The following is a 27584-nucleotide window of genomic DNA, read 5'->3' as shown; positions in this document are numbered from 1 at the left end:
AACTTACTCATAAGCAAAGAAATAAGTATTAACTGTGAACAGTATGTTGTTTATGCTAAATACATCATTAAACTTTAGTTATAGCATCATGGACACAGCACATATAAGTAAGTCGAGATAACTGCTGGCGGGGTCATTCCTACAATTAGGTGCGTACAAACCTAAATGCCCCATAGCCAAATGCTACCATTATGGATGTTCTTAAATATGTGAATAAATACAAGCATGTGAACTGACTTACGGAGAGTGGTGGCGTTCACCACTGAGCCGAACTCAGGTGACTCCAAGGCCTGATCCTGCTGATGGGACCACATGGGTCAGCAGCAGCACTGCAGAGCACTGCTCCCCAGGAGCATGCATCCTGCTGCTTCCTACAGCTGTGGAATGACCTTCTGAGACAGGTGGTGCACCTAAACTTTTGTCCATAACAGCTACTAATGGGTGTATCTTCCACAAATTTAAGTACCTTTTTCTTTTTTCTTAAATGATGATGTATTTTGATCCCCATCACCTGAGACAATGAGTCTCTCATTCTGGGCTCTTTCCCCAGTTCATTTTCAAACTGGGTCACCTGGTTCGCTCTATGTGAATTGCCACGCGTAGTTTTTAGGAGCCTTGGGGACCAGCCAGGAGCATGAGGACAAGGGAATATTGCTGTCTCACGCTCACATCTTCCCATCCTCTAACATCAGCAACCAGGACATGCAACACAGACTTTTATGGCCTGACATAAAAACATTCCTCTTGTGGGCTACAGAATAGCCCTCATTATTTTAGGCACTTAGAGCCAAGAAAACACAGAAAATTAACGGCTATGAGTTGAGGGACCCAGAGGGGCCGGGCAGAGCTGAATGGGTCCTGCACGCAATGTGCAGGGCAGAGGCAGCAACTCCCAGCTACAGGAGCACAGGGGCTCCCTGTAACAGGTGTGTCTATAGGGATGAATTTGGTCCTTTCCTGAGTAGGAACCCATCCGTACCTTTGCCCTTAACTCCTTCTAGCCTTCTTCTAGTTTTACTATGGCAGCAATCTCTCTATTTCAGGGGAAAATCTGGATTTAAGATAGTGTACTTGAGCTGTATATACTACATCCTGCAGCATAAATTGCTTTTTTGTAAATGCTTTACAAACTTCTAAGAGATCTACAATTATTTAATTAGCAAGTTTTTATGATATCTAAAGTTAAAATTAAATTCAAAGTATCCTACTGTAATTTTAGACTATATTTCTCCATCGCATTATAAAGCACAGTTTACGTAATACTTGCACAAGCCATCATAAAATTATAAAAATATATATAAAATATATAAAAATATACATTTAAAATATAAAATATAATAAATATAAAAATAAAATGTAAATAAAATATAAAAATATAAAATATAAAAATAAAATATAAATTAAAAATAAAATATAAAAATATAATAAAATATATAAAAATATAATAAAATTATAATGGTTTTATATATGCATACATTTACAGAGGTAACAGCAGTCTAACCCCCCCAAGTGTATCCCTTGCATCACCTTTTCCTAAAGGCATGGCCATACATTTATTCAGTAGTTGTTAAACAGTGGAATCAGCGTGCCTGCTCCAGCACCAGCAGATAAAGCTGTAAGGGAGGAATGTTGTACACATGGCTTTTTCACAAGCCCGCAGACACACAGTGACAGTCATTCCCCCATGCTGGTAGCAAAACAGCAGAGATGTGAGCTTTAGGGATATAGCTGAAAGCACACCAGCTGGTTAAAAATTAAACCATAGTCTGAAGCTTTTATTATTACTATTATTTTAAACTTGAGACACAACATGTCCTAAATGACCTTACCACATTTCTGGCTGAAACTAGTTTCATATTACTCAAAATTTTCATCAGCGATTAGCATTTCAGCTCATAGGTCAAGCATGAAGCCCAAAACAAAGTACAGTAGCACCAGGGCTGAATGACTGGAAATGACGGCGTGTCAGCCGGGCACAAAAGACATAAAAGCAGGTTGCGGTCTGTTTTCAGATGAGACTGCAGAAGACAGCCTCCTCGAGTGGAGGCGATGCAAATTCTCCTGGTTTCACAATGAATTTGTGGCAAAGGCACTTCGTTCTTTCGCACGCTCATTCTCCTTGTTTCAAAGCGGAGAACAATGGGAAAGTCATGAGCTTTCTCGTGGCAATAGCAACAAACGCCTTATAGCAAAGCAACGCCTCCGGGAGGATCCCTGCCTCACCTTGAGACCCAGCTCGGGCCAGGGGCTCTACAGAGCCCTGGTGGGCTGGAGGCGTGGGCAGGGTCCTGCCCCGCAGCCCCAAGGTTTAATGAGATTGCTCATTCCCCATAAAACCCGGGTAAATCGGCACATCCCTCTCCCAGTCTCCTGCTGGGAAGTTACTGGAGAAAGGCTGCACTTTATCAGGTAGTAAAAGAGGGGGGAAAATTTAGAGCACCCAGGAGCTAATGGGCTGTATGAAGAGTGTGGCATGCGCGTGGTATGGGGGCCATCCCCGTGGCAGGAAAATCACCTGACAGTGACAGAAACCACTGCAGAGCGATGAGGTTCCCACCTTGTGTAGTGATTTTCACAGCATGGGTCCATGTTTACTTGAGTTCCCTGTGCTTGTAGCAAGGTGACAATGTGCACAGGGAGAAAACGGTATTTAACTGCAAGTGAATTACCCTAAAAACAGCAGCAAACAGCAATTATTCCTACTTGATTCATTAGGGATGAATTGTTTCTGATCCGTCCCTGACAGGTGGAACTGCACCGTTCCTTCCTTTGCCCCAGGTGTGTTCCCAAGATCCCAAGAGAAGAATCCCAGCAGCTTGCACGCATCAAATCCTAAAACCAAAGGAGAACAACCACAATGATCTCTTCTGAGGCACGTGAGAAACTGACGGGATGAGTTTTTGACTGGGATCTCCAGCGAGGAAGAAGTTCATAATCTTAATGGAAGTGCCTGAGATATTCTACTAAATAGCATAATATTACAATTTATCGGGTCATCATTTTGCTTTGATGGCTTATGTTAATGGAAATGTTTTGTATCGAGGTTTTCAAGGGAACGGGGTTGCTGATAACGTGAGGATTACTTCTGGTCGTGGGCAGCAGGGACTGAAAGTTTTCTGCACTTGCTCATGCAGCGTTTCTACTGTCATACTCTACAACCAGAGGAGTTTTTAGCTGCAGCACTTGCTTCTCTCCATTAATGCCTTTGTTCAGAGTAGTGAATCAAGACATCAATCAACTAAAGTGAAGACAGTTAGCTGACAATATATTGAATGTATCTGCAGCAGCTCTGAAATAAAGGAAAAAGACAAATTCTGTTTCTCTTTTGGATCCATGTTCATCAGCCCTTTCACTACTGAGAAGACAGAGAAAAGCAGTTTCCAGTGTCTGCATTATTTTCAGGTGATCACACAGAAAATCTTCATACAGATTTGAGTCCAACTAAGGTGCCTAGGTACACAATAATGAGGAAGCAAAACACGCAGCACACACACCATCCAGACAGTCTAGAAGCCATTAAATATGTATGATTACCCATCTATTTACCAACAAGTACATGGAGATAAGGAAATTGTGGGTAAACCGAGTCTGTTCCCTCAGCTAGCTGGTAGGAGTTAGGTAAAGCATCTCCCAAAACCAAAGGACAGAAATACAGATCAGAACACAAAGGCACTGCCCACTAACTACACACAAGTGTGGTTACAACAGTAATGTTCCTTTCTCTTTTCTTTTGGTGTTTTGCTTTCCATGGGAGCAGTAAGATGTATACAACTAAACTGCACTGCCCACTGCCAAGTCCTTGTTCCAAAAGCTGGAGCTGCTACCATTTCCCTGGGACATGACTGTACCAATGTCAAGCACAAACGTACCATATTTTTCCTTACCCCATTTTTAGAAAAATCTGAACTCCATCTCACTTAAAATTAAAGCAAATAAAAATAAATTAGAAGTACAATGTAAGTAAACATCCATCAGAAATAGAAAATTCTGCTTGAATTATTACAATCTTTTCAAGTTGCATAAAACTGTATGGAGGACCTTAATGTTAAATATCAACAATGCAGAACCATGGCCTTCGTTACCCGTTCAGCCCATAACATGATATTCTTCAGAACAAGTGTGACTTTCGCTCATCAGCCCATCCGCAGATGTGTTGTACTAATCAATTACATGCACATCGGGAATAAGCGCTTTCCACGTTGTGCACGTGAAAACTGTGTCATACACTTTGCACAGAGCTTCTATAAGCACCGTCTGTGTTACGCCACCTTTTCCTCTAAAAGCTGAAGAAATCATAAATACTGTTGATCGTGTTGTTTTTCACCTCATTTGTATTGCACCACACGGATAGATCCATCTATTGCCCTGTAACCCTTACCCATAACGCACATCTCGCTACGCACCTTAGAAATGCTGATCAGAGAACAGCTCAGAAAACCACAGAGAGTCAGTTATTAAAAAGACAAGCACTGCAACGTGACCTTCCATGCACTTTATTCTCAAACATCTCTGACTTGGCTTCTGCTTCTTTGTGCTCCCCTGCACCCACAAAGCTCCCTAGGGCACAGGAGAGCCGAGCATAGCTTTGTTCCTTACAGGTCTGAGCGTTTCAAGCAGCTCTCCGCAACACAGACAAATTTTCACTCAGAGTGTGGTAGGGCACTGGAACAGGCTGCCCAGAGAGGTTCTGGATGCCCCATCCCTGGAGGTGCTCAATGAGCCCTGGGCAACCTAGTCTAGTGGGTGGTCTATGGCAGGGGGAGTTGGAACTGGATGATCTTAAAGGTTCCTTCCAACCCGAGCCATTCTACGATTCTAGGAGTCTCTGAAACGCCCCTCCACCCTGTGCTCTTCTTGCTTGTCCAGCACCTTTGGTGTGTTCATCATGTGCACCTCCTTGGGGTAAACAACATCAGTTATTCTATGGCTGAACCGCGTCTTGCAGCCTGAGGAATGCTCTTGGGCATTGACTGAGAAATGCTGATTTATTATAAATAATATTTCATGTTAGGTGAATAGCATGGGTCTTTCAGAGGTGCAGGCCACAGTGTGCCAGGTTAAGAAGGTGCAAAGAGGACTCACAAAGAGACTGCTACTAAATACAGAAATGTGCCCGTGGCCAGGGCAGCTCCCTGGCATGAGGTCAAAGTGGCCACAGGCCCTAGAGCAGGGCTGCGGCTCTGTAGTTCTGTCAGGGAACACTAGAAAGGAGCAAATCTTCTAGCTACTGAAATAGAACACTCGAATAAAACTAGTATTTTATTCCACTTTGCAGAACAGCCAGTGGGAGACTTCCTCATTAGAGCCAATATGTCTAAGGCATGGGAGAGCAGGAGCTGCGGGTGATGTATTGCCTGCCTTCACACTCTCCTCTCTGCTCTTTGGCAGCAGTGTAAAACCCCCAGAGCTTGTGGATATCGTGGTCTTCCAAACAGGCAGGGAAGTTGCTAATGGCTAGTAAAGACACTGCAATGTAAAAATGAAAACTTCTTTTGCAATTACAGTTCATGCCCTTTGAGCTTTCTCCTCCACTCTCCTCCGTCTTTTATTTAGCTGCAGTTATTTAAAGCATTGATCTCTGTTTAAGCAGCTGCTGCCACAACTAGTCAGCCCAAGCAGCTCTTTTAATTAAATATTTGCTGCTGTGCAAGTTTTCTCTCCCCTTCCTTCTGTCCTCATGGACATTTGTTCTTGCAGAGTTAACAAGTCTGCTGAGCACCCTCTGCCTGCGCCTGAAAGGTGTCCTGCACTCCAAGCAGCCCAAGTGATGCAGTGTCTCCACAGAAATTAATTTTGATATGCGCCCTGTCATTTGCTATCTAGGGGAACCATTAATAATAAGGAAAAGAAATAAAACTTGCTGGGATTTAGTAATCATTATTAAATTATGTCATTTACATAATTATGCTGTAGCTATTACACCAAAGTTTCTCATTTTATGGCGTGGTAAATTGGCAGAGTACTTCACAAAGCGATTTTTTTTTCCTTCTATCCCCTGTCTTTCACCTATAACTGCAAATATAAAGTTGACCAGGTAAATGATGCTAAACCACAACAGACACTAAGCACGTTTGCCTACAGAATGGGAAAGGAGATGAGATTCAAAACATGAATAAAAGAATTCTCAAGAACACTAGTTTTCCAGCAGGTTAGAAATTTCTCTCTTAGAGTTTCTTCTTAGTCAGCAGAGCAGGACCCTGTGCACAGCCAGGTACAGCAATGCCTCCGCGATGCTTTACGTGCCTCCCAGCCAGGAGCAGCGAGCGCTGGATTCACCCCCGCAGAACTGCCCCATGCGTTGCTCCCACAGGTAACCCCAGGCATAGCACCCGAGGCAACCGGGTTGAACAAATGCCAATAAAAACTTACTTTGCTTGGGCAAAGGCTGCTTTGGGGCCGATGGCTCACAAAGCAGACACCTGCCTTGACTCATCTCTACGTGGTTGAAGCATGACTCAGAGACTCTCACTGCTTGCAGACAGCAGAGCCAACTTGGTGCGAACCCCCCCCTCCTTTAAGACCCCCCACCCATTAAGACCCCATTTGACACTGGAGATAAAACCGATAAAGAGGAAAAAAAAAATGCTTTCTGAGCCCAGATGTTTCAGCAGTCAGCATGGATGCTCACAGTACCTGTTGATGCAGAAATGAGAGCGCAGCACAGGCTGGAGCTGAAGGGGTGCAGTGCTGTGAAGCCACACAGACAAACATGGGACTTGGAGCATGCAAAGGAGATGGGGAGATAAAAGTTTATGGAAAAAGGAGGCAGCAAGAGGAGAATAGGAGGAAATTAGACCAGACACCAACAAGCATGATAGAGCTATGCGGGGCCTCAAAGCAGCTGCTGTTAGATGTAGATGAGAGAGTGAACAGCTCCTGGGAGAGAGCAGAAACTGTCAGAATAGCAGGGAATGCAGATGAGTTTGGGACCAGCGCTGCACAGAGACAGACAGGGCAGGGGCTTGGGAGAACTCATGCTTCAGGAGCAGGAATGCACTAGGGAAGAACTGAATGTAGCACCAAGGACCACGTGTAGGACCACGCAGGTCCCAAAGCACTGCGTGGGGAACAGGAGATGCCGCAGCGGTGCCAGCGGTCTGTGGGGAGGGGAGAGGAAAGCAGCTCACTGAGGCACAGCAGCAAATGTTCCTTCAGCGCAGGATTTCAAACCCGCTTGATCTCTCCAAGTGGAGAGACACAGTGGGAATTTATTTCAAAAAGAAAGACTAATGGCAGCAAGAAAATCTCATCTATATTCACATAAATAAATATAAAACGAGAAACATTGTGAAATACAATATTGTACGAGTTGTTCAGTAGCACTTGCTCCAGAGGATGCTGATCTGCACCAGGCTGTATCCTTTGAGGTCAGGATAGAGCTCCTGACTCGCTTCACCTTAACTGGCAAAACCGACCAACCAAATAAATAAATAAATAAATTGATCTGTTTCTATGGGAAACGCATCAAATTCCACTCATGTGCACCAAATCTCTTTCCCAGACTTTCCAGTTAGTGGAAGCAATTAGTAAAGCAAAGCAAGGTTAGGTTAGAGCCAACTTCTGTTACCTATTGTCAGGAAAACCTTTATTGGACAGCGAGTGGAGAGTGAAGATTTATTAAAATTATTTATATGATTTGTAAAATGTTACCAAATGTCTGCAATTCAGCCTGCTTCCTGAGAGAAACATAAAAGGGCAACGTCTGAAATCGTTGTTTTCCTCTGATTCATTCTCCAGTAAAGCCCAGTTCCTTAGCACCCTGCTGGGCACCAGACAAGTAAATGCAAACACCACAAACAAGTCTTCCAAATCAGCAGAGTCCCGAGGAGGGCTTGAGAGCTATTATAAAATGCCATTTACATTTAGTAGTAGCCAGAAAGTTAAAAATAAAAATAAAATAATAATATTTTTTTTAAAAAAGAACAGTGATATCTAAGGGATGGATTCCCACCTCTACCAGACTTTGCCAGACTCTGAACACTGTCGGGCTGGAAGCACCAAAGTCAAGACAAACGAGAAACGAGTTCCTCCTTCAGAGGTAACGCCTTCTGCAGCTGCTAATGAGCCCCACTTAAAAGGCATCTTTCTGTTTCCTAATTTTCTCTGCTTTCTTTTGTAACACCGTTTCCAATTTTGAAACTTTGCTTTATGAGCGCGAAGGTTGTTTCCATTCTCAACTTGTCTAATGTTCAAAGCTGGCTCTCCGAACTTGTTGGGTACAAGGAATACTGCTTTCACACCCAGAAACCAGTGTTTTCCACAAAGACTTTAAACCTGCATAATCCAGGACAAGTTTGGGCATCCCAGCCTTTCAGAGGCAGCTCTCACTGTCTGCAAAAGCAACTCCGGGGCTGCTACCACCAGGATGCAGCCAGGAGGATCCATCCAGGAGCTAGTTGTTATCTCTAGCACCACTTCTTCTTGAAAGGGACCACCCAGGACTCCTCCACAGCACCCCAGACTGGCACACAGTGTGGCTCCTCTCTTTCTAGACCTAAGGGATGTGCAGACAGGACCAGTGCTGACTAAGATGTCCCAGCACAAAGCAGGCTGGGGCTAACCCAACACCTGCTTAACATGCCAGGTCAGCACGCTGTAAAAAAGCTGCAGGTGCAGCATACACCCTGCAATATTCAGCTCAAACACCCCGCGCTATTGTTTCACCCCTGCTCAGGGGCTAACCTTCTTAACTTGAAAGACTCTCAGCAGCTCTTTCACAGCAAATAACAAGGAGTGAGATTTCAATTTCGTCACAAAGATGGCACCACCTTTGCTCCAGGCTCTGCAGAGCTCAGGCGCTGACACCGAACCTCTGGGAAGGAAAGACCCCAACGGCATCCCAAAGTCCTTCCAGTTCCCTGCTGGAGCCAGAGCTTCCCGCAGCAGGCAGGGCCCAGCAGCCTACATCCTACCCTTGCACATCAACGTGCCACTAATCCTGAACCACAAAAAGGCTTAAAATATCTGTCAATCATGCTCCCTCCACGCAGTCCTCACAGTCTTGCTGGTAGAACCGTGACTGCGGGCTGGAGCGCGGCGCGGCAATGTGCTGCGGGAAATTAAAGCCCAGCCAGGGAAACAATTGCTGCCATAATGCGTGTAATCAGCAGGAGATGGTACGGATGTTTGCAATTCCAAGCCATGGAAGGCATTTTTAAAGTGCTTTTAGTCTCATCCATTCTCCTTTAACGGTAATATTTTGCTCCCTAATAGTTGCATTTTATATCTAGGTCATAATTTTACGAGGCACAAACTTCTATGGTATATGTCAAGCTATGTAGTAAAGTCAAGCAAACGCTTGTAGTAATTACATGCCCAGGAGATTTCATAACGTCACAGAATTAACAAGCAGTTTAGTAAATTATATATCACTTGATCTGCAATTGCTACATCTCCAGCAAAGAGCTCCGCTCCGTCTGCAATGGCAGTGACACGGCACGTCGGCGTGGTGCGAGCCTGTCAGGCGGTTATCGCGCACTAATATTAGCCTCCACCTTATCTCGTCACGTTTCTCTTTGAAGATTTAAGTATGATTTTCTTGCACTTTCTTTTCAAGAGGGCAGTTTGCAGATTTTAGAGCTTCTGCATTGGGAAAATGAGGTTCTGCTTAACAGAAACATAATCCCAACCCGCAGAAAGAGACACATTTCTCACTTCTCTTGATTTGCACTAGAAATTTTTTACACTTTCCTTTCACTACACAGCAACCGTTTAAAGGGACTAGCTCCATACAAAGGTGACTAAGTCTTAATTCAAAATGGGTGTCTTGACACACATAAAGGCTACACGGATAAGCTGAACAGGGACGCAGCCTTCACGCTGGGCAGAGCGGCGCGCCCAGCCAGCGGGAGCAAGGTTCTTGCTGCAGACATGTTACTGAAGTCACCGGTCTGGCACAAAGCTCATTAAGTGCCCCGACAATCATTTTGGTAAAGAATAAGCCTCTACTCTTAGAACTTAAGAGTTCTGCTCTGCCTCTACTCTTGAAAACTTAAGGATCTAGGATGGTTCAAAAGATTTCAAATAAAGAAAATGCGGGATATTTATTTTTAAAACATTTCTTTCTAGACTACTTCAGTGATGCCAAGGTTACCAAAGGGATTACAAACACTCTGTACAAGGATGTATCTGAGCACTGCAACAAATTGCCCAGGCAGCCATTTCATTTCAGCTCAGAGGTGAGCGCCCTTCACTGTTTGCTTAAAGGGATTTCCTGCAAACCCTGCATCATTTGTCTGACACTAAATGGGAAGCGTAATGCATTTAAAGAACTCACAGATTAATCATCTGTTAATTCTGTTTTCTGAACAGCACAAAGCAGAGAAAATGGTCCAGGATTGACTCCATTCATAACCGACACAAATTTCCAGGCAGACTGCTTTCTGCCTTGCATGTGGCCTACTGGGGCATCTGACCTCTAGACAGGCTGGAGTAAAACAACGGAGTAAAACCTGCGAGGTGGGAAACCTGTAACAATGGTGAGCTCCGTTCTGACACAGGAATTTTATTTTATATTGCTGGCAAATTTGATCGCAATTCTAACCCTGTTGGTTGAATGGCCAATGCACTGGAACTCTGTCTCCAAACAGAGTTGACCTTACTGCTCGTGTATTGTTTTCTTTAGCAAGTGACTAATCTATACTGTGCAGACCTAATACCTCAGCTGTCTGCCAAAAGTTGTACAAACAATCCACATTGTAACCGAGTCTATTAATATGTATTAAAAGTCCTACTGCAGTTGACATGACATTCCTGTACATGAATATGAAAATACAACTACTATATTAAAAAAATTCAACTAATCATGCATCACTGATTTTCTCGCTGTGAGTTTATAATTTAAACTTTTAACTGTATCACAGCAACCTCATCAAGCCACGATTTCTTATGGCTGTAGAACCAAGAAAGCCCATTACAGTAACAAGAATAAAAGAAAGCAAATACAAACCTGCTCTTGAAGAAGAAAGAAAGAAAAAGGAAAAATGAAAAAGAGTAAAAATGAAATGGAATTTTACATCAAAGAAAAAAAATCAGTGAGATTGTGCATCTGCTTCCCCCGTTGTTTCATATTCTACTGGTCATAATAGGAACATGGTCTATAGCGTAAATCTGTCTAAAAGGGCACTGATGCCCAGCAGACAGAAGAGCCATGACAGGTGACAACCCAGAACAGAGAGACTGGAGGTGACTTCTGAATAAACCTATGTCAATTACGGGCCAGACCCGGGAAATCAGACATCAGATCCAATCCACCCATACAGCTTTGACTTCCACAGAGGGCAGGAAGCATTACTTAATTCTTGTTCCACTCATAGGTTTAAGCCCTTTACTCAGCTCAGCTTACTTAAAACCTTGGGACTCAAGAGCCTGGAACCTCCAAGCCCTTGAAGCCCAACACAGGAGCAGCAGCTCCCAGTTCTCTCCAGAAACAGTTCCCTCCAGGAAAGCAAGTCCTTCAGGCACTGGACATGATTGAGAGGAGGATTTCAAGGCATTCGGATGCTCTGTTCACATTAATATCATAAGTAATCTCTGCACAATCTCTAGGGGTAATTTGAAAATCCCAGTGTGGGTTTTGGGTTTTATCTTTTTGGTTTGTGTACTCTCCCCACGCACCGAGGAAGCAGATCCACTTATTAAAGCATTTATTAAATTTGCCGAGCTGTCTTTTTCCCCCATCTCTGAGCTACCCTGTGTGAATGCTAATCATTGTCATTACACAGTTCATCCTCAATGAAATGTTTACCATGATTCCCACACTGACCCCCAAAACAAAATTAAAAACAGCTCAAGAAAGAAAATAAAGAACACAAGCCTAAACCTGGAAAATATTCAACAAAGATTATTTTCCAGAGTTCCCTATCCCTTCCCCTACGGGCCACGTTCCTCATTTCCAAACTACTGACCACCTCTTCCTGTAATTGTCTTCAAAAGCGATCCTAAGAGAGCAAGCAGAGCTCTTCCCCTACTGGGTGGATGGGAAACTGAGGCACAGAGGAGATATTTTTGTGAGCAAACACAGCTTAGTAAGAGTACAAAGATTTCAGGTAGGCGGAATATCTGAAGCCATTCTGCAGACATGCAAGCTCCTGGAGCTCCCCATCACAACAAACACGCACGTGGAGGTAGATAGGCATGGATACATGTAGTTATGTATGCATGAATGTGTAAAAGAGACCGACGTTACATCAATGAACTCCTTCAGCTCACTCCTTATCACCAGGAGGAGTTGATTTCAGGTGTCAAAAGCAGTGAGGCAAGAGCCCTATCAGGCACTGCGGCTCATCTGCACCCTCTTGCAATCAGCAACCTCTCTGGGGCCAGATGACAACACCCAAGACAAGGACAGAGAGTGGGGTTGAGCTGGAAGAGCTCTCATAAGTACCTCTCAATACACAGGTTGTAGCATGCGGAGATGCTCTCACAGAAATCACACCACTTCTTTCAACATCCCTCACGAAAGGAAAGTTTCCTAGAAAAGTAATGTGCAGGAGAGGGCTGCTGAGTTTCTATCTTGTCCAAGTTTACCTTCTTACCTCCTCCAGACCTTTCTGTGCACTAGCACAGAGCTTTGAAGCTGATCTCATCTTACCTCAAAAGAGCCCTGAGATGCCAGGAATTCTGGTAAAACTAGAGGGAATTGGGTGTGTTTCAGTGAAAATAACAGGAAAAAAAAAAAAAAAAAAAAAAAAAAAACCACTTTCCTCACAGTAATTCTATATTGATTTGAGACGCAAACCCCCTCTACATGTAAACGGGAGCTCTGAACTTGGAAAATCACTCATGTTTTCCACCCTCTTGCGTGCCATTGAAGCCACGAGTGAATTGCAGCTCCCCAGCTAGGTCTCATCTTCAAAACTCACTGATAAAAAGACCCGCATACGAGAATTTGAGAATTTTGCAGCATGTACAAAAACAGCCTTTGGGGTCCTGGAACTACTCCCCAAGCAAGTGTCTGAAAAGCAAGAGAAACACACACCTCAACCATGAAGGAAATGTTCTTTGTTCCTCTCCTTTTTGTAATGCTGACTGTGATAAATCTGCCTCCTGTTTTAATTATCTCAACAAGGTCTTCTAAAAGGACCTGCTTCCTGATCTAGAGATGCTTCAAAATCTAATGTAGAAGATTAAGTAAATGATAGAAGTAATTAAAGTATTCCATTAATTTAATTACCATTTAAATCTAATTTCTCATACATCTAAATCTTGATATTCTATTCAATGAACACTTTTAGTGTGTAAACCCATTACAAATTAAATATATGAAAAAATATTTGAAATATATGATTTTTTTTTTCCTAGCAAATCTTTCTCTTGTGTTCATGTGTGTGCAAGTCTGTAATTTCAGAATAAACCAGCTAGAACAACAGTCCCTTACACTACTGCATCAGGAACAATCTGCTGAAATTTCAGTTCCTTCCTCCCCTCCTTGGCTGTCTCTCAGTTTCTGTGCCCTGCCTGGCAATGAGTCACACCTTACGTGAAGACGGACTCGACTCCAGATGCTGGAGCCCCGGAGGTCAGCGTGTTTGCAGAGAGCAAACAATACACGCTTGTAATGTGAGCCGTAGCAAAACAACATACCACTTACAGGGGCAAACTACAGTGAAAACCCAGATGGTATCAAACACGAGCGCCAAGAAGCAGAAGAATTTAAATGCAAGCAAAAGCCTGCGAGTCTCTGGATCCTCTCATGAGTCCAGATTTTTACCCTTGCCTTCCTTCAGAAGTCAGTGAATATAGGACTAACTATCAATCTCAAATGCTGCACGAAAAATACTGCATTTAGAGCTGCCAGGAGCTACTGGGAAAGGGGACAAGGACAACAGAAATTTTTTTTCTAAGGACCTGGAGAACTTCCTTGTTTTTGAGACTGAAAAAATTTTGGGGGACTGAAAAACTTTTGAGACTCCACTGCTTGAAACTAGGAGGTTAGAACTACCTGGAAATTAATGTGTGTGTAAGAGTCCAGGCTATAAAATAAAGATGCTTCCTTCCCATTTGCTCATTATTCCAAAATTATCTTGAGTAGTTTGTGCCCTTCTTCCTCTGGTGACTTTGTACCTGCTACATTTTCCAAAGTGATTTATATATCTCTTAATTTGGCCATTTTCTACTGAATGTAGAAATGTGTCATTTTCCACTCAGGCCACTTCAGACCACGGAGGCTAACATCACACCCAGTTTAGTACAACCAAAAACTTTCAGCTCTTTCCTGTAGCTCCCTGGCCTCTCACTTTTGCCATTTCAGATGGGTAATAACCACCCTGACCTGCAATGCACAGATGATTTGGGACAATTTGCTCGCATCTCCAAATAACACAAAAATATCTGCAGCTGTAGCTGTGATATGAGAAGGCCAGAGGACTGGAAAGGGAAAGACAGAAAAATAGAACAGATGATTTCCTCCTGCAATGTAACAGGCATTGCCCTTAGCAAGAAATGCAGTCAAGGAAGGAATTCAAACATCATATTTCCATACTTGAGATCTATGAATAAAATTCATGAGAAAACTGTAATCTTCCAGCTTTTCGAAGTGTTTGTTTATACAAGTTATAAGACTCAAATACTACAAGAAAAATAATCTAAAATGGAGGTGTGCTGAAGGATCAATGGAGAAGTAAAGCTGGAGTAATCACCAAACATCACTTAGTAAAACAAGCACAGGGCCTCTCCTCTTGCTCAGCTCCTACACCTGAAGGAGCACCTTCACCCTCCGATCTCATGCACCCTAACATCACCCGTGGCCACCACCATGACAGGGCACCCCCAGCTCTGTTGCACAAAGCAGCTCCTGAAGTAAAAAAAGCAACTCCAAACGTGAATTAATAAATAAATAAATAATAATCATTTCCTTCGGAATGCATTTTGTTGCAGATATTAAAGCTTTTTCCCTGAATGATTGTAAAAATGTAGATAACACCCAGGAATGCTTCCCACATCTCTTGACTGACTGCACACTCGCTGCCGTTGAGGTGGGTTACAGAAATCTGTTCTATCAGGAGGTAGACTCAAATTTATCACTAGGATGCCTCCAGATAGAGAGGTGATACTATGATTAATTTTAATCCATCAGAATAATGTTTAATTATTAACAACTTTCATCCCCCAGCTCACTTGAATTATTAATACTTGATTATCTATTAATTGATTGTATTATTTTTTCATCAAGTGCTGGAGTTTCTCTCTAGGACTATTTTTGTTCCAGCTCTCTCACCACACTGAAATCGTCCATAGCCCTGCTCAGGGTATTAAACACACACCTAGCAGTGAGAAATTAGCATTTGTATCTCATCTGTGTCAGAAGCTAGACTTCTGAGGAAGTCCATTTCTATGAAAAGAAAATATCTTTCATTCCAAGGCTATTATCAGTAGTGACAGCTTAATTTTATTACTTGGTATACTACTGCATACAGACAAAATCCAGGCCATCAGAGAAAAGCAATCATCTCTTACAAGGCAAATGTCTGCTGTGTTGCAGATGTATCATTGTACAAACTTAACAGTTTGCTTTTCTTGGTAGCAAAATATTTAATCACACAGAAAGTAAAATGTGCAATTTCTTTCAAGGGAGATTGTACATCTAATAAAGAATTCTTTTTAACCTGTATGTGAGGAACTTCATACTTGAATATGCCCAGATGCAATACAGCATAAAGCCATAACGTCATAGTATGCGTGTCATTAGAGCTCCAGTGCAACAAACTGCATTTAGATTATTAAAATGAAACTATTATTTCACCAGGATCTTCTGATCACTGCCTTCAGCAATGCACAGGAAATGGACCGAAAAGGGCCATAAGGAATCTCAAGGTATTAAGGGCGGTACTGGGAGGGCAGCAGCTGCTTGCTCAGCATCTGGGATTATGCTGGTGGCAGGCAGAGACCAGGACCTGTGTGCAGAGCCTGTGCTGAGCACTCACTGGTAGCTTTAGCAGGACAGTATAGGTGCCTTCATGCTCTAGCAGCTGAAAACTCAGACTCCTGATCCACAGGATGCAGCTGGTACATTAAGAAGCTTGAATTACAGGCCAGCTTACCCCATTGTATTTATTCTTAAGTATTGGTTACTCATGAAAAATAAGACCAATTTTTGTATCTTTTCCCCATCTTAAGAAGCACTTTGTTTTCCACACTGATTTTCACTTTCTTAGCTTGTCTTCATCAGCAGAACTAAGACCATTCTTACACAGACATGCAGTGGCTTACATACCCAACAATTATGGTATTTTAGTGTTAGCCAATATAGCTTGATTGTGACTGGGTTCTGAGTAGCACTAAGACACAAAAAAGACTTACTACACAGCCATACCAGTTCAGCTCATATTTTGCAGAAATGTCACAAAAATGCATACAGCATTCCCATTCAATTCTTATGTAAAATACTTGACTCAGTCCTTTCCTTTCGTCCTTCTTCTAGTCCTTCACCTTCCCACCACACTGGTTTACGTCTGTACGAAGGTGCCCTCCCACCCAGGCTAAGCATCCCTGGGGGCAGACAAACCCACACCCGCTTTATGCTGCCTTAGACCCACAGCATGGCTCACTGGTCCCTCGTGCTTCAATCTACCACTGTCACATTACAAACATCACATTCTCCTTTTTGCCTCCTGGCCACCACAGTGCCATACACCAAAAGCCTCTGGGACACCTCCAGGACACCATGGACCATGTGTGACCATCCTTCTACAGAACACACTGAAAAAGCAATTATTGAGGGCTGCTCCAGCTTTAGAACGAGGTTTGTTGAAAACCAGTGCACGCCAGAAGTCAGATAACGTTCTGATGCAATGTGTACGCCACCCACCAGGACACATGACGACACGTTGCACAACCAGAAGCCATAAGGGAATGAAATGGGCCAGAAGCAACACTTGGATGACCTTTGCACTCATAAATTAAAATGGGACAAGTAGAGATCAGAGAGAAGACTTTGACTGACATCATATTAAGAGCTTGCTCACGTTAAATTCATAAGAAATAATGAACATTTAACTTCGGTTCATGTTAAAAAAGAAAACGTATTCATGTTTTATTTTGTCGTCCTTAATGAAACAAGAAAGCAGGCTACTGATTCCTAATGATATATATGGTACACCAGCAAAATTACTGGACCTAAACAACTGCTCTCCTGAGTAAGGGCTGGCAGGAGCTGGCAGCTGAGGCCTGAGGCGAGCACTGTGCCGAGCATCGGTCTGCATTTCAGATGGTACCAGCTGCATCCACCAACCAGCACTTCTCCTGCACTGAAACAAATGCTTGCAAGTGCAGGATGTGATAGGAAAGCCTATGGGACAAACCCAAATTTCTTATGAGAATTTCAGTAACTTGGGTTCAGCTAACAGAAGTTTTCCTGCAGTGCACTTCCCTGCCATATTTCAGCCATTTACTACAAGACAGGACATATGTGTGCAGATCTATTTTGCATATGCTATTCCTTACCAAGAGCATTTAGTAATAAAACCCTCTGGAGAACATTTTATGGAAGGTTATGGACCAATTTGGCCAAAGACTTCCCTGGAGAACGTGAGTGTTTGGTGCAGGAGACAGACATGACTGCTGCTAGGGCCAAAGATAAAAGCATCAAGGAGGACCAGGGAAAGAGTTAAAGCTTTTTACACTGGATTCTCTACAGACTAAACCAGTTACTAATCCTTAATAATTTAATTTATTTGCAATACCTTACTATGGAGTCAATATTTGTTTTAGCCAATTGCACAAAATAGTCTCAAGTGTTTCTTCTAAATCTGGTTCAATTTCATACCTTAATGCTAAAAATAAGCTTATTTTTTTTTGCTTAGATATAGTTCACAGTGTATCAGTAGCATAACCAACATTTCATGCTTATTATTTGGGCTCAGTCTCACAATAATCAATTCTAAAAAAGCTACCACGGGGCCCTAGTTAGGGTGCTTAATCTTCTTTTTTCATATATGTGGTGCACCTCTGGTTTGCAATGGATTTGTACCAAGCTGATTTGTTTCTATTATCATGCATTCACCTTTATGGTAAATTAGAAAAGAAAAATAAATGTATCATTGTCTCTACAAATACAGTATTTATTTCCTCTCCATCTTAATTTTTTTTTTCCCATCTGCACTTTATGCCTGTGAGCCACAAAATACAGAGCAATTTTCAAACATTAAGTTTCTGCATTTAATCTAAATTAAGCCCCATGTCCAATTTGATAACAAATCTCTGGAATGTAAGTATTCGCACTTACTAAATGCATCATGATTGTAATTACATACCTAAAAGTCATCATGTGATAGTGTTAACTTGTGCTTCAGACAAGATTTTTCTACCATTCTATACATAGAATACATCTGATACTTCTATATGCGATTGGTTTGCTTGGCCTTAGGCTAGAAAATAAAGTCAATTCTTTCAACCTATTTCTTCTCTTTATAACTGTTTCTACTGGGGAAATTGAAGAGCACTTTCTTTCTCATTTGAAAACCTTTGAATTCAAGTCACAGAGCAAATAAATATCCCTTGCATTTGCTTATTTTCTGGAAATAGCATCTTGGCTTGTACTGCAATGTGGATCACCCTTAGAAGATGATGGGGGGATTGGAGCATCTGTCACGCAAGGAGAGGCTGAGAGACCTGAGCATGGTTAGCTTGGAGAAGACAGAGAGGGAATCTTATCCATGATTCTATAACTCTATGAATGTATATAAACATCTGAAGGGAGAGTGTCAAGAGGATGGGGCCAGACATTTCCACAGGAAATGTGGGACATCGCTCCCACAAGTGCATGCATCATGGAGAAAGAATGAGGAGAGCATGAGAGAACGAGGAAAGAATGAGCTTTTCCTGTAGAAGCACACATTTAATTGAATCTGTGCACAATTTACGGCGAGGGTGCTGATACCTGTGTTTTCAGTGTTTTCATCATATATGATTTTTTTTTGCAAATGTAGAACCAGTGCAAGAAGTCTTAAAACTTGCTTTCTACAAGTAGACATGCAAAAAAAAAAATCCTAATTACATCAATGTTCATGGACCATAAGGTGAATTCTTTTAGAAAAAAATAAAAATAAAAATCTAATTTAGCCACTGAATTCCTCACTTCTCTTTTAGGGATATTTGCTTTGCAAAAGGCCTGACATGGCCTTCCACAAATAAATGTCAATAAACCATTGACCTAAAGGCACAAAAATATCTCCATTAATATGAAAACCTACATATGCCAGTGTGGAGAATTTTAAAGATAGTTTTATCCTCCTGCATCTTGTTATCCGAATGGAGAAATGTCAGCAGTGCAGTAAGCAGATAGGAAAGATGAAAGACTCATTAAGCCACATTTATACTAAGAGAACATGCAAAATTGAATGTTTTCCAGGATCATTAAAATAAGACTTAATTACAGAATTCAGGTTTATCTATGTCACCCAATGTCACAATACTTCAAGATGGATGATGAGGGAAAAAGGCAAAAAGATCCTCAACCACCGCATTTAGTGCTACAGCACTATCTGCATTATTCATCATCACTTGTGCAATGACAGATCCAAAATAATTAGTATTACTCACATTAATTAAGTTATGCAATTCCCCCGCCTAAAAGAAGATTCATAAAGAAACACAAGGTAATTATATGCTGGTCTCAGGCTCTGTTGCTGATGCGCAGCCACCTTGGCCTAACAGTGCCACAGGTGCCTGCATGGGCTGGAGAGCTGCAGCACCCCAGACCTCCGGCTTTCACGAAGAAAGAAGACCAAGGCTCATTCACACATTATAGTGACAAAAAATGCAGCCGTCTAAACAAGATAGTAAACTAATTAAAAGTTCAGGTGTGTATTTGCAACTCAATCAAACCTCCTGCCTGACATTTTAAAAGATAACTTTTTTTTAATTCTTTTTAAAATTGTCTCTTTCTTTGATTGCCAAACCTCAAAAACACACATCTACCTTAGAATACGGAAATTCACCACCATAATTGTCTCTTTCCCTTCTAAAGACAGCCAATGGAGACTTATTTCCACAATTTAGAGCACTGACCCAGTACTGGAGACATGGGAGTCCTGCACCGCACCAGGGAAACCCTTGGGGCAGCACCCCTCACTGTGTCCGTAGATTACCTGACACCATTTGACAGTGCCACCTTCAGACCCCAGAGCTAGAAGGACAGTCGTGCCTTCATCCTGTCTTTTCACAAAGGCAGAGAGGAGACAAGGAAGAAATCTGACACAGACAGGGAAGGGCTCAGGATGGGTCCATGAGAGTTGCACAGTGCACTTCACATGAGACAGAAAATCACATCAAAAGCTACCAAGAAGTGTAGAGTCTACCATGTGTACATATTCTGATGGTTTTACTGTGTTTGGTACATTTTAATACTGTACTTTCTTTTTCCTGTTAATTTTCCTTCGGCTGCCGTAGACATGAAAATTGACTCACATCTTACAAGCAAGACAGATTTCTGTTTTATCTTGAGATACAAGCCCCGAAGCATTCCTGAATGGGTTTTCCCAGAGAAAGAATTTACCTGAGGCAAAATTACTCTGCTTGTATTTTGTAAAGGAAAATATTGGTTTACCACTGCAAAACACACAGCTGTGGAACATAGAGAACTTAAAGACCTGGACTTGAGGATGGGAGACAGATGAGAATACTAGCCAACTTGTCAGAGACAAAAGTAATCTATGCCTACAGAGAGGATTGATTCTGTGGCTGTAAGTAGAATATTCCCATTTTTCCCCCAGACTCAGGGCAAATAAGGTCACTATACAAACTGTCAAATAAGCCACAGCATTTCTTCTACCCAAACACACCTTTTGAGCCAAACATAGGAAGACCACTAAGGTAACATGAAAGTTAGCAGAAAGATTCACGTTAACTTCAGCTGAGTTTGGATCCTTCTTCCATAAGGAATTACAGGAGACTATAATACAGTATATCCAAAACCTGAAAGCGGATAACTATTCTTTCTTTCTTTCTCCCCTATCAAGGTTCAAAGACAAAAAATGAATAATTGAACACAGGAAGCCAAAATATATCTGTACACCCAACCAAACAACAAAAAAAACAGTAAAGGTTCCTCAAACGTGGATCAGAAGCTATGCAAAAGAACCATGAGAGATGCTGCCTTGATGTGCAGCTCCCTCTGCTTATTGAAAAAGACAGAAAGAAGCTGGTTGCACTCAGAAAGAGGCAGGGAGGCAAACAGGCTGCCACTCACAGCCTGGCACAGACCGCAGCCACCGAGCACAAGCTCGTTAGGCATGCTGGCACGTTCCTCCTGGCTTCACCCAGCTGTGCCAGCTGAGGCTGTTCAGGGCTGCAAGTGGTTGTATTCCCAAGTCAGATGAATGCTTAAAAGGATCTGCTTTTCAGCAGATGAAGTTAGTGTTTTCTGAAAGGTAGGTTCCTACAGAGTTCCTGAATTTAGGGTCTTCAGAACTGAAACACTCAGTCCACTACTGTCAGGGAAACAGCAGAGAGAGACTGAAAAAGCAACTTTATTGGAGAGAGGGGAAAAAAATCTGGGCTGAGAAATAAATTCAAAAATACAGACTGGATAGAAAAAAGATTCTGTTCTCATTGCCAAAATGTGCAGTAAACAATGCTACATGACACAAAACAGCAAAGAGATCAAAAGAATATGGAAAGATAGACCTTGGCACGAAGTAGTTACTACAGTTCATGCATCAACAGATCACAAATATTTCATAAATGTGGTCTCGTAAACCCCTGTGCTTCCCGAGCCCTGCCTCATGCACTGTAAGTGGCACACTGGGACAAGAAGACAGTATTCCAGGTACACTCCTTCATGGTGACCCAGGTAGCCAACCAGCTGATTAGCACCCAAACCCTGCTTCAGATCAGCTTTTAAATCAACTCAGAAATTTCAAACCTTATTATGGGAAGCCTCCGTGTTCCTCCTCCTCTCTGCTCAGGCTGGCGGTAGCAAGGCTGCTGTCACCTCTCTGCCACCCGCTGTGCCAGGACCTCAGCCCTGGGCTGCCGCAGCAGCACTGGCTCTGCAACACGGAGCTTCTACAAGAAATCATTGCTATTTCAGAGAATTTAACCTGAAATACTCTGCAGATGCAATGAATGGCCATTTGAGTAGTGAGTCACCCCGTCTCAGATCCTTTTAAGGAACTTAGCTGGCATATTTTCAAGGCATATTTCTTAATACTTAGTTTTGCAATTTTCAGGGTGATGCATCCTAGAGCTGGAAATATGGATCATGTGCCAGCAGAGCCATGTTTGTTGGGGGAAAGCATTCAGTACTTTATCTTCCTATATGTGGTACTTGCAGAGCCTGATCTTTAGGACACTTGAGCTTGTCCTCCTGCCTACTATTCGATGAACTCATAAAAGTCAATTTAAATTGAGCAAGAAATATTTTAAATTCCATCCTCCATTACAGCTGAGTAAATTTTATAAAGTAAAATGTATTCCCAAACTCAGTTTATTTCTGTCTTTGATTGTCACAGTAATCTCAGGCTTTAACCTTTTCTGTTTTCCACAGCTACCAGCATCCTATATCTGCACACGCTTTCCAGGAGGGCTTCTAGCAGAATCAGCTTCAAAGTGGGACAGTTGGCCAAACAACCTGATGAAACTACTGTATAATTCCTGTAACATTTAATCCAAAATATTATTTTACACTTATTTTCCACAGAAAAGTGGTCATTTTTCCAAAATATTTCTCTTCAAGTGACAGCACTGCTCTGATTTGCTCCCTGACGGCACCATCGTCCCCTCCCGCCAGCAGCATTCAGACTGCAGCTGTTGACTCCTGGTGGATCCAGTGCAGCACTTTCCATCAGACACAGCACTCTGAAATGACAGGTCACTTGTTCTGGAAGTGTGAGAATGACTCTGAACAGAAAATGGAGTGAAGAGAAAGTGTAGCTTGAGTTAATCCTTACACTAAGCAACCTTTTCTCACTGGTTTTAATACTTCATACAAGAAGGAAAAATAAAGTTCCAGGTCTGGACACTGCCAGCAAACTACAGGGAGTCCAAAAGCTACAGCTCTAAATGGGAACTTCAAAAAAATATGTCAAAAGCATTAGCAGTTTAGAGGGAGACAAAAGGCGATGTTTGCATTCAAGCCCATTTGCTAAGGAAAGCGTTTAATAATGAGCGGCACCAAGGGCTGGTTTCAGCTATTCTCAGTTGCAAAGTAAGCAACAAACAGAAAGTTTTGCAAGGGCTTTCTTGATGTCGTTCTTCCCGTGCTTATCACAGCCCTCTGATGATGCCAATGCCCGGGCAGCTGGGATGAAGGCCCTGCTTCCCTGCACGTGTGTTCCCCGGGGATGCATCGCCCCAGGCTCCATCCTCGCTGCCAGCCCCAGTGTGCACCCCTGAGCCCAGGAATTCACCCGCAGATAACACCTCCAGCATAAACCCATCGGAGAGAAATGAAAATCCTCTGTAATGAGCAGGTTTTGAGCAAAAAACCCGCATTTGGGGGACAGAGATTATAATGTTGAAATAGATTGGTTTGATGAGAACTTTCTTTTTTTTCTTTTTTCTCTCTTGGCCAAGAAAAAAATGCCATTTTCTAGGACAGCTTTTTGAGAAAATAAGGTTTTTATACTTTTGCGGTCTGTCCCATCTATCCAAACCCCTCAATCACCGATGAACGGGGAAGTTTCAAAAGAAAAATCTCAAACTAGCACCTCCACTGAGAAAAAGGACACTATAAATGCTGTTTGAGAGCAGCTGAATGGCAAATCCCAATATATTCACTGGCAAGCCAGCCTGTATATAATCTAGGCTGTGACTAACCCAGCATTATCTCCGGCCCATTGGAGAAGACAGAAATTGCCTGAGTGCTGTTCTAAGATGAGCAACGGGCAGTGCAAATCAGTAGGAAACCAAGTCAGGCTTTTGGGTTCAGAGCTTGCAGAGTACCTTGTTTTATTAGGAAGGCTTGATTTTCATTTATCATCAACTTTCTACATAAATCTGAATTGTGAAAAGGTAAACCAAAGCTGGTTACTGGAAAAAAAAAATAAAAAATGTAGGGACAAAACAGATCAACAGATGATCAAAAAGATCTTTTGCATAATTAATTTGAATACAGTATCATTAAATCATTCAAAGGACCTAAGAGTAAGTATTTATTGTAGGCATGAAACATCCTTCAGAAGGTTTATCCCCCCCAACAAGTAGTTTGCCCAGAACCAGTGCACAGCAACAAAGACTTCCTCAAATATGAAACCAAATCATTAAGCAGAAAGTGCTCGGTGGGAAAGCAGCTCTCGCCTGCTACAAGGGGTTTCATAGCCATCCCATCTGTAGCCTGCCATTTGTTCATTAATTTTCAAATGACAGATTATGAGCATAGACAGTGTGCCTTTGTTCTCCAGCACAGCACATTGCTGACACAACGCAGGGTCCCTTATTAGCGGCTGTCCTCTCGCCCCGCGCTCGCAGACAGAGCTCTGGTGTGCCGGCAGGAACCGCCATGACCTCCAGCCGACGCAAGCTGCTTGCAGCCAGCCCACAACAAGTGTTTATTTCACAGCAGCTTCTCCCGAGCTCTGGGTACATGCAAAATCCCCTGGGGCAGCATCCCTGACAGCCCTTCTTCGGCATTTGTCAAAGCTGCGACCCTCGTTGGATGCAGGAAGATGCCGAGCATCTGTCAGGTGTCTGCGTGTGCCACGCAGCACATTACAGAAACGCAGCCCTTCGGAAAAAGCATGCATATTAAATCTAGAGGAGGGCTAACAGTATCCAAGTTCTTGGATTTAATGAGCCAGCTCACTTAGGCCTGACTCTTGGTAAATGTATATAAGGGAATAATTCCCTTGTAATGAACTCGTGTGGCAATTGGCTTTGCCCTTTCTGCGTGCTAATAATAATGAATTTCACCCAAATTATTTCAGGCACTGGGTAGCTGGAACACTCTACTTACCTCTAGCCCTGTGTGCGAGGACAAAACAACAACTACACTAAAGGGAAAAAGGTTCATCAGGCCATATAGTAGTAAGTTTTTTTTGTTTGTTTTTGCTTGTTTGTTTGTTTTTTTTTCCCTTCTGCCATGCTTGGACATGATCAGGGATTTTCTGCTGGAATATAAAATACTGAGCTTGGACGGGAAGTGCTTAGAAGGAAACAAACACACACCTCACCCTCCCTAACCCCCCAAAGGTAGCAGTGAAAAAGCACACAAAGTGGGGTATCTTGAGGAGGTATCTGCCCACTTGGCAATCCTGCCTCTGTGCAGCTGAGAAAGATGACGCAGCCAAATAAACGGATTGCTGAGCAGCAGCTGTCAGCACAGCAGAACAACAATCTCTCTTATAGGTACATAGGAATAACTTCTACTGCAACAATTTTTGAACTAGCATGACAGGATGGGTTTTGAGGAGCTATCTCAATAGCGCAGCAGCATTTAAAGAAAAATCCTAAGTAATCTGTCACGTTTCTGTCAAGACAGATTCAGGCCTACAAGTCATTCTGTTACACATCATCAGATTTTAGAAGTGCAATCGCAACTATTTTCAAGACTGAAATCTTTAACTTGTTGCTGATTTGGTCAGCTAAGGTGTAATTTTGTGAGTCTCCTTGGCGTGCACAAGTGGCACGTAGAGCAGCAGTTGTATGGGCACGTGTCGAGCATCCTCAGTGCACGACACTGACGCCTGAGGAGCAAGCAGCAGTCCATTCACCACTGACCTCTGCAAACATTTCCCCATTGCTACCTTAAGTGGTTGTCACACGCAGGAAACACAAGCACTCTGTGAAGCACATGGGATTTCAGAAGAGAAACCGAGGGCTGAGCCTAACACGAGCTGACGTGCTGCTGTGGCTTGAGCTGCTGAGGAGGGAACGCGCGGGCACCACCTCTGCCCGCTCCTCCTCGGGGCGATCCCTGCGCGGCCTTGTTCTTTTGGGGAGAATCATCACTTCTGTTAATCAAATCAAGGCTGGAGACGGGTGTCAGAAGCAGTTTTCAGACTGTCAGAGGACAAAACAATTTCTCACTCTTTACAGGCTGAAAGAGTTCCTGCCATCTGAAGACAAAGTACTGGCAATAGCAATAACAATATGGTTCACAGACTAGAACTCTCTATGCAATTATTTTGCTTTATAAATTTCTCCACAAACCACATTTAGAGAAAAATATCATGCCATTTTCCAGACTGATCATCATTTTAATCAATTTAATTTTATCATTTTACCTGAATAGTTTGAGTGGGAACATGATAAAAAAAAGTGAGTACAGATTTTTTCTCTACAATAACTCTTTGGGTTTGTCCTATTGACCCCATTGGCATATTGGCACATTAGAGTTATTTGTGTCACCTGTCCCCAGGACATTTTCTAAAATAAATGCCAGTTGTAGGTTTATTCTTTAATCCTCTTTATGTCACAGGATGTAAATCTGTATATATAACAATTCCTTGCCTACTCTTTACTGTTAATTCTTACATTTTTAATCACTTTCCATTCTCTATTGCTTACTTACACTAGTCTGTCAAAGAAGTAATTTAGAAAAGGAATTTAACACCCTGTCACTTTCAGAAAAATAATTTATCCTTTCATTTCATGGAGGATATTGGTATTTTTTCTAAATATTTTCCTTTATTCCAGACTACAGAACTGTAGGCAGCCAGTTATCAGACCTGCCTCAGAAGCGGCTAACCGGAGTGCGGCTTTGCAGAAATGGTGGCTACTCCTCTTAGCAGAAAGGAAAATATGAATACTAACATCTATGGTAGCAGGGCTTAGAAACAGAACAAACTAGGAAGAGCTAACAAAAAATAGGCTGTACTTTTTCAGGAGATAATCTCATTATGCGTAATTTATCCCATCTTTTAAAAACAATTTATTATATTTACTATTTATTTATTATTCCTGTGTCTACTATTATACACTTCTACTATGATGGACAGAAGCCTCAGAGAACTGCATTGTGCTACGCACTAAGTCTATACCTAACTGTACAACTGATGCATTAACTTATTGTGTCCGTATTTGTGCTGTAGCAAAGCTTCAATATTATACACATTCCACACACATACCCCTCACAAAACAAAGCATGATTTTTAAGAACGTGCTTTGGAACAATTTTGGCTTTTAAATGTTGGCCCAAACCAAGCTTTTATCATCTCCTCAGAGCAGAGGGCTGGGAAGGACTTGCAGAAGCCTCCTGGCAGATCCTACCATGGCTCTGCTGCTCCGGGAAGTGCCAAGTGAGGGCTGCTCCTGCCCTGCCTCAGCACCCTCGGGCTGGGCTGGCTGGCTTGTCATCAGCAAGCCTCTTTCCAATGTCCATCCTCACTTATCCTTAGCAGTTTTTGGACTTCCTTCCTATCCACAATGGAATTTGGCCCTTATATTTGCCTTTTCCACACCTAAGGACTTGGTCCTTCACAACCACGTTTCCCTCTCTATATATTTTGTGAAGAACTAATCAGGTCAACCCAATCTTTTTTTTTCTTTTCTTTTTTTTTTTTTAATAAAAGGATAACTACCCTATCATAAAGGAGTTAGATACATTTTGATTAGTCAAAAATATTCTACCACAGTAAGGCAGATCTAACTTTATTACTTTATTTTTTAACTAACAATAAACACACTCATAGAAGAGCTTTCCACTG

The 27584-nt window shown here is 42.3% G+C and overlaps 1 protein-coding gene across 11 annotated transcripts in view; it reads right to left on the bottom strand.

The window, feature by feature from the left end:
- The window catches only part of CHL1 (cell adhesion molecule L1 like), a 128960-nt gene that overhangs the window by 63443 nt on the left and 37933 nt on the right, over window positions 1-27584 (bottom strand). Inside the window, exon 1 of one of the 11 annotated variants that reach the window (XM_040568691.1) lies at window positions 25683-25701. The exons of 7 other annotated variants lie outside the window; for them this stretch is intronic. The gene's annotated coding sequence lies outside the window, so the exon portion shown is untranslated. Of the gene's footprint in view, window positions 1-21862; window positions 22029-25682; window positions 25702-27584 lie in introns of those variants that run through there. 3 more of the 11 variants (XM_040568695.1, XM_040568697.1, XM_040568687.1) reach the window with 3 other exon arrangements.

Source organism: Cygnus olor, chromosome 10 (assembly GCF_009769625.2).
Source record: "Cygnus olor isolate bCygOlo1 chromosome 10, bCygOlo1.pri.v2, whole genome shotgun sequence".
Lineage (NCBI taxonomy): Eukaryota > Metazoa > Chordata > Aves > Anseriformes > Anatidae > Cygnus > Cygnus olor.
The sequence above is the reverse complement of the archived record's forward strand: the minus strand, read 5'-3'. Positions and strand labels throughout refer to the sequence as shown.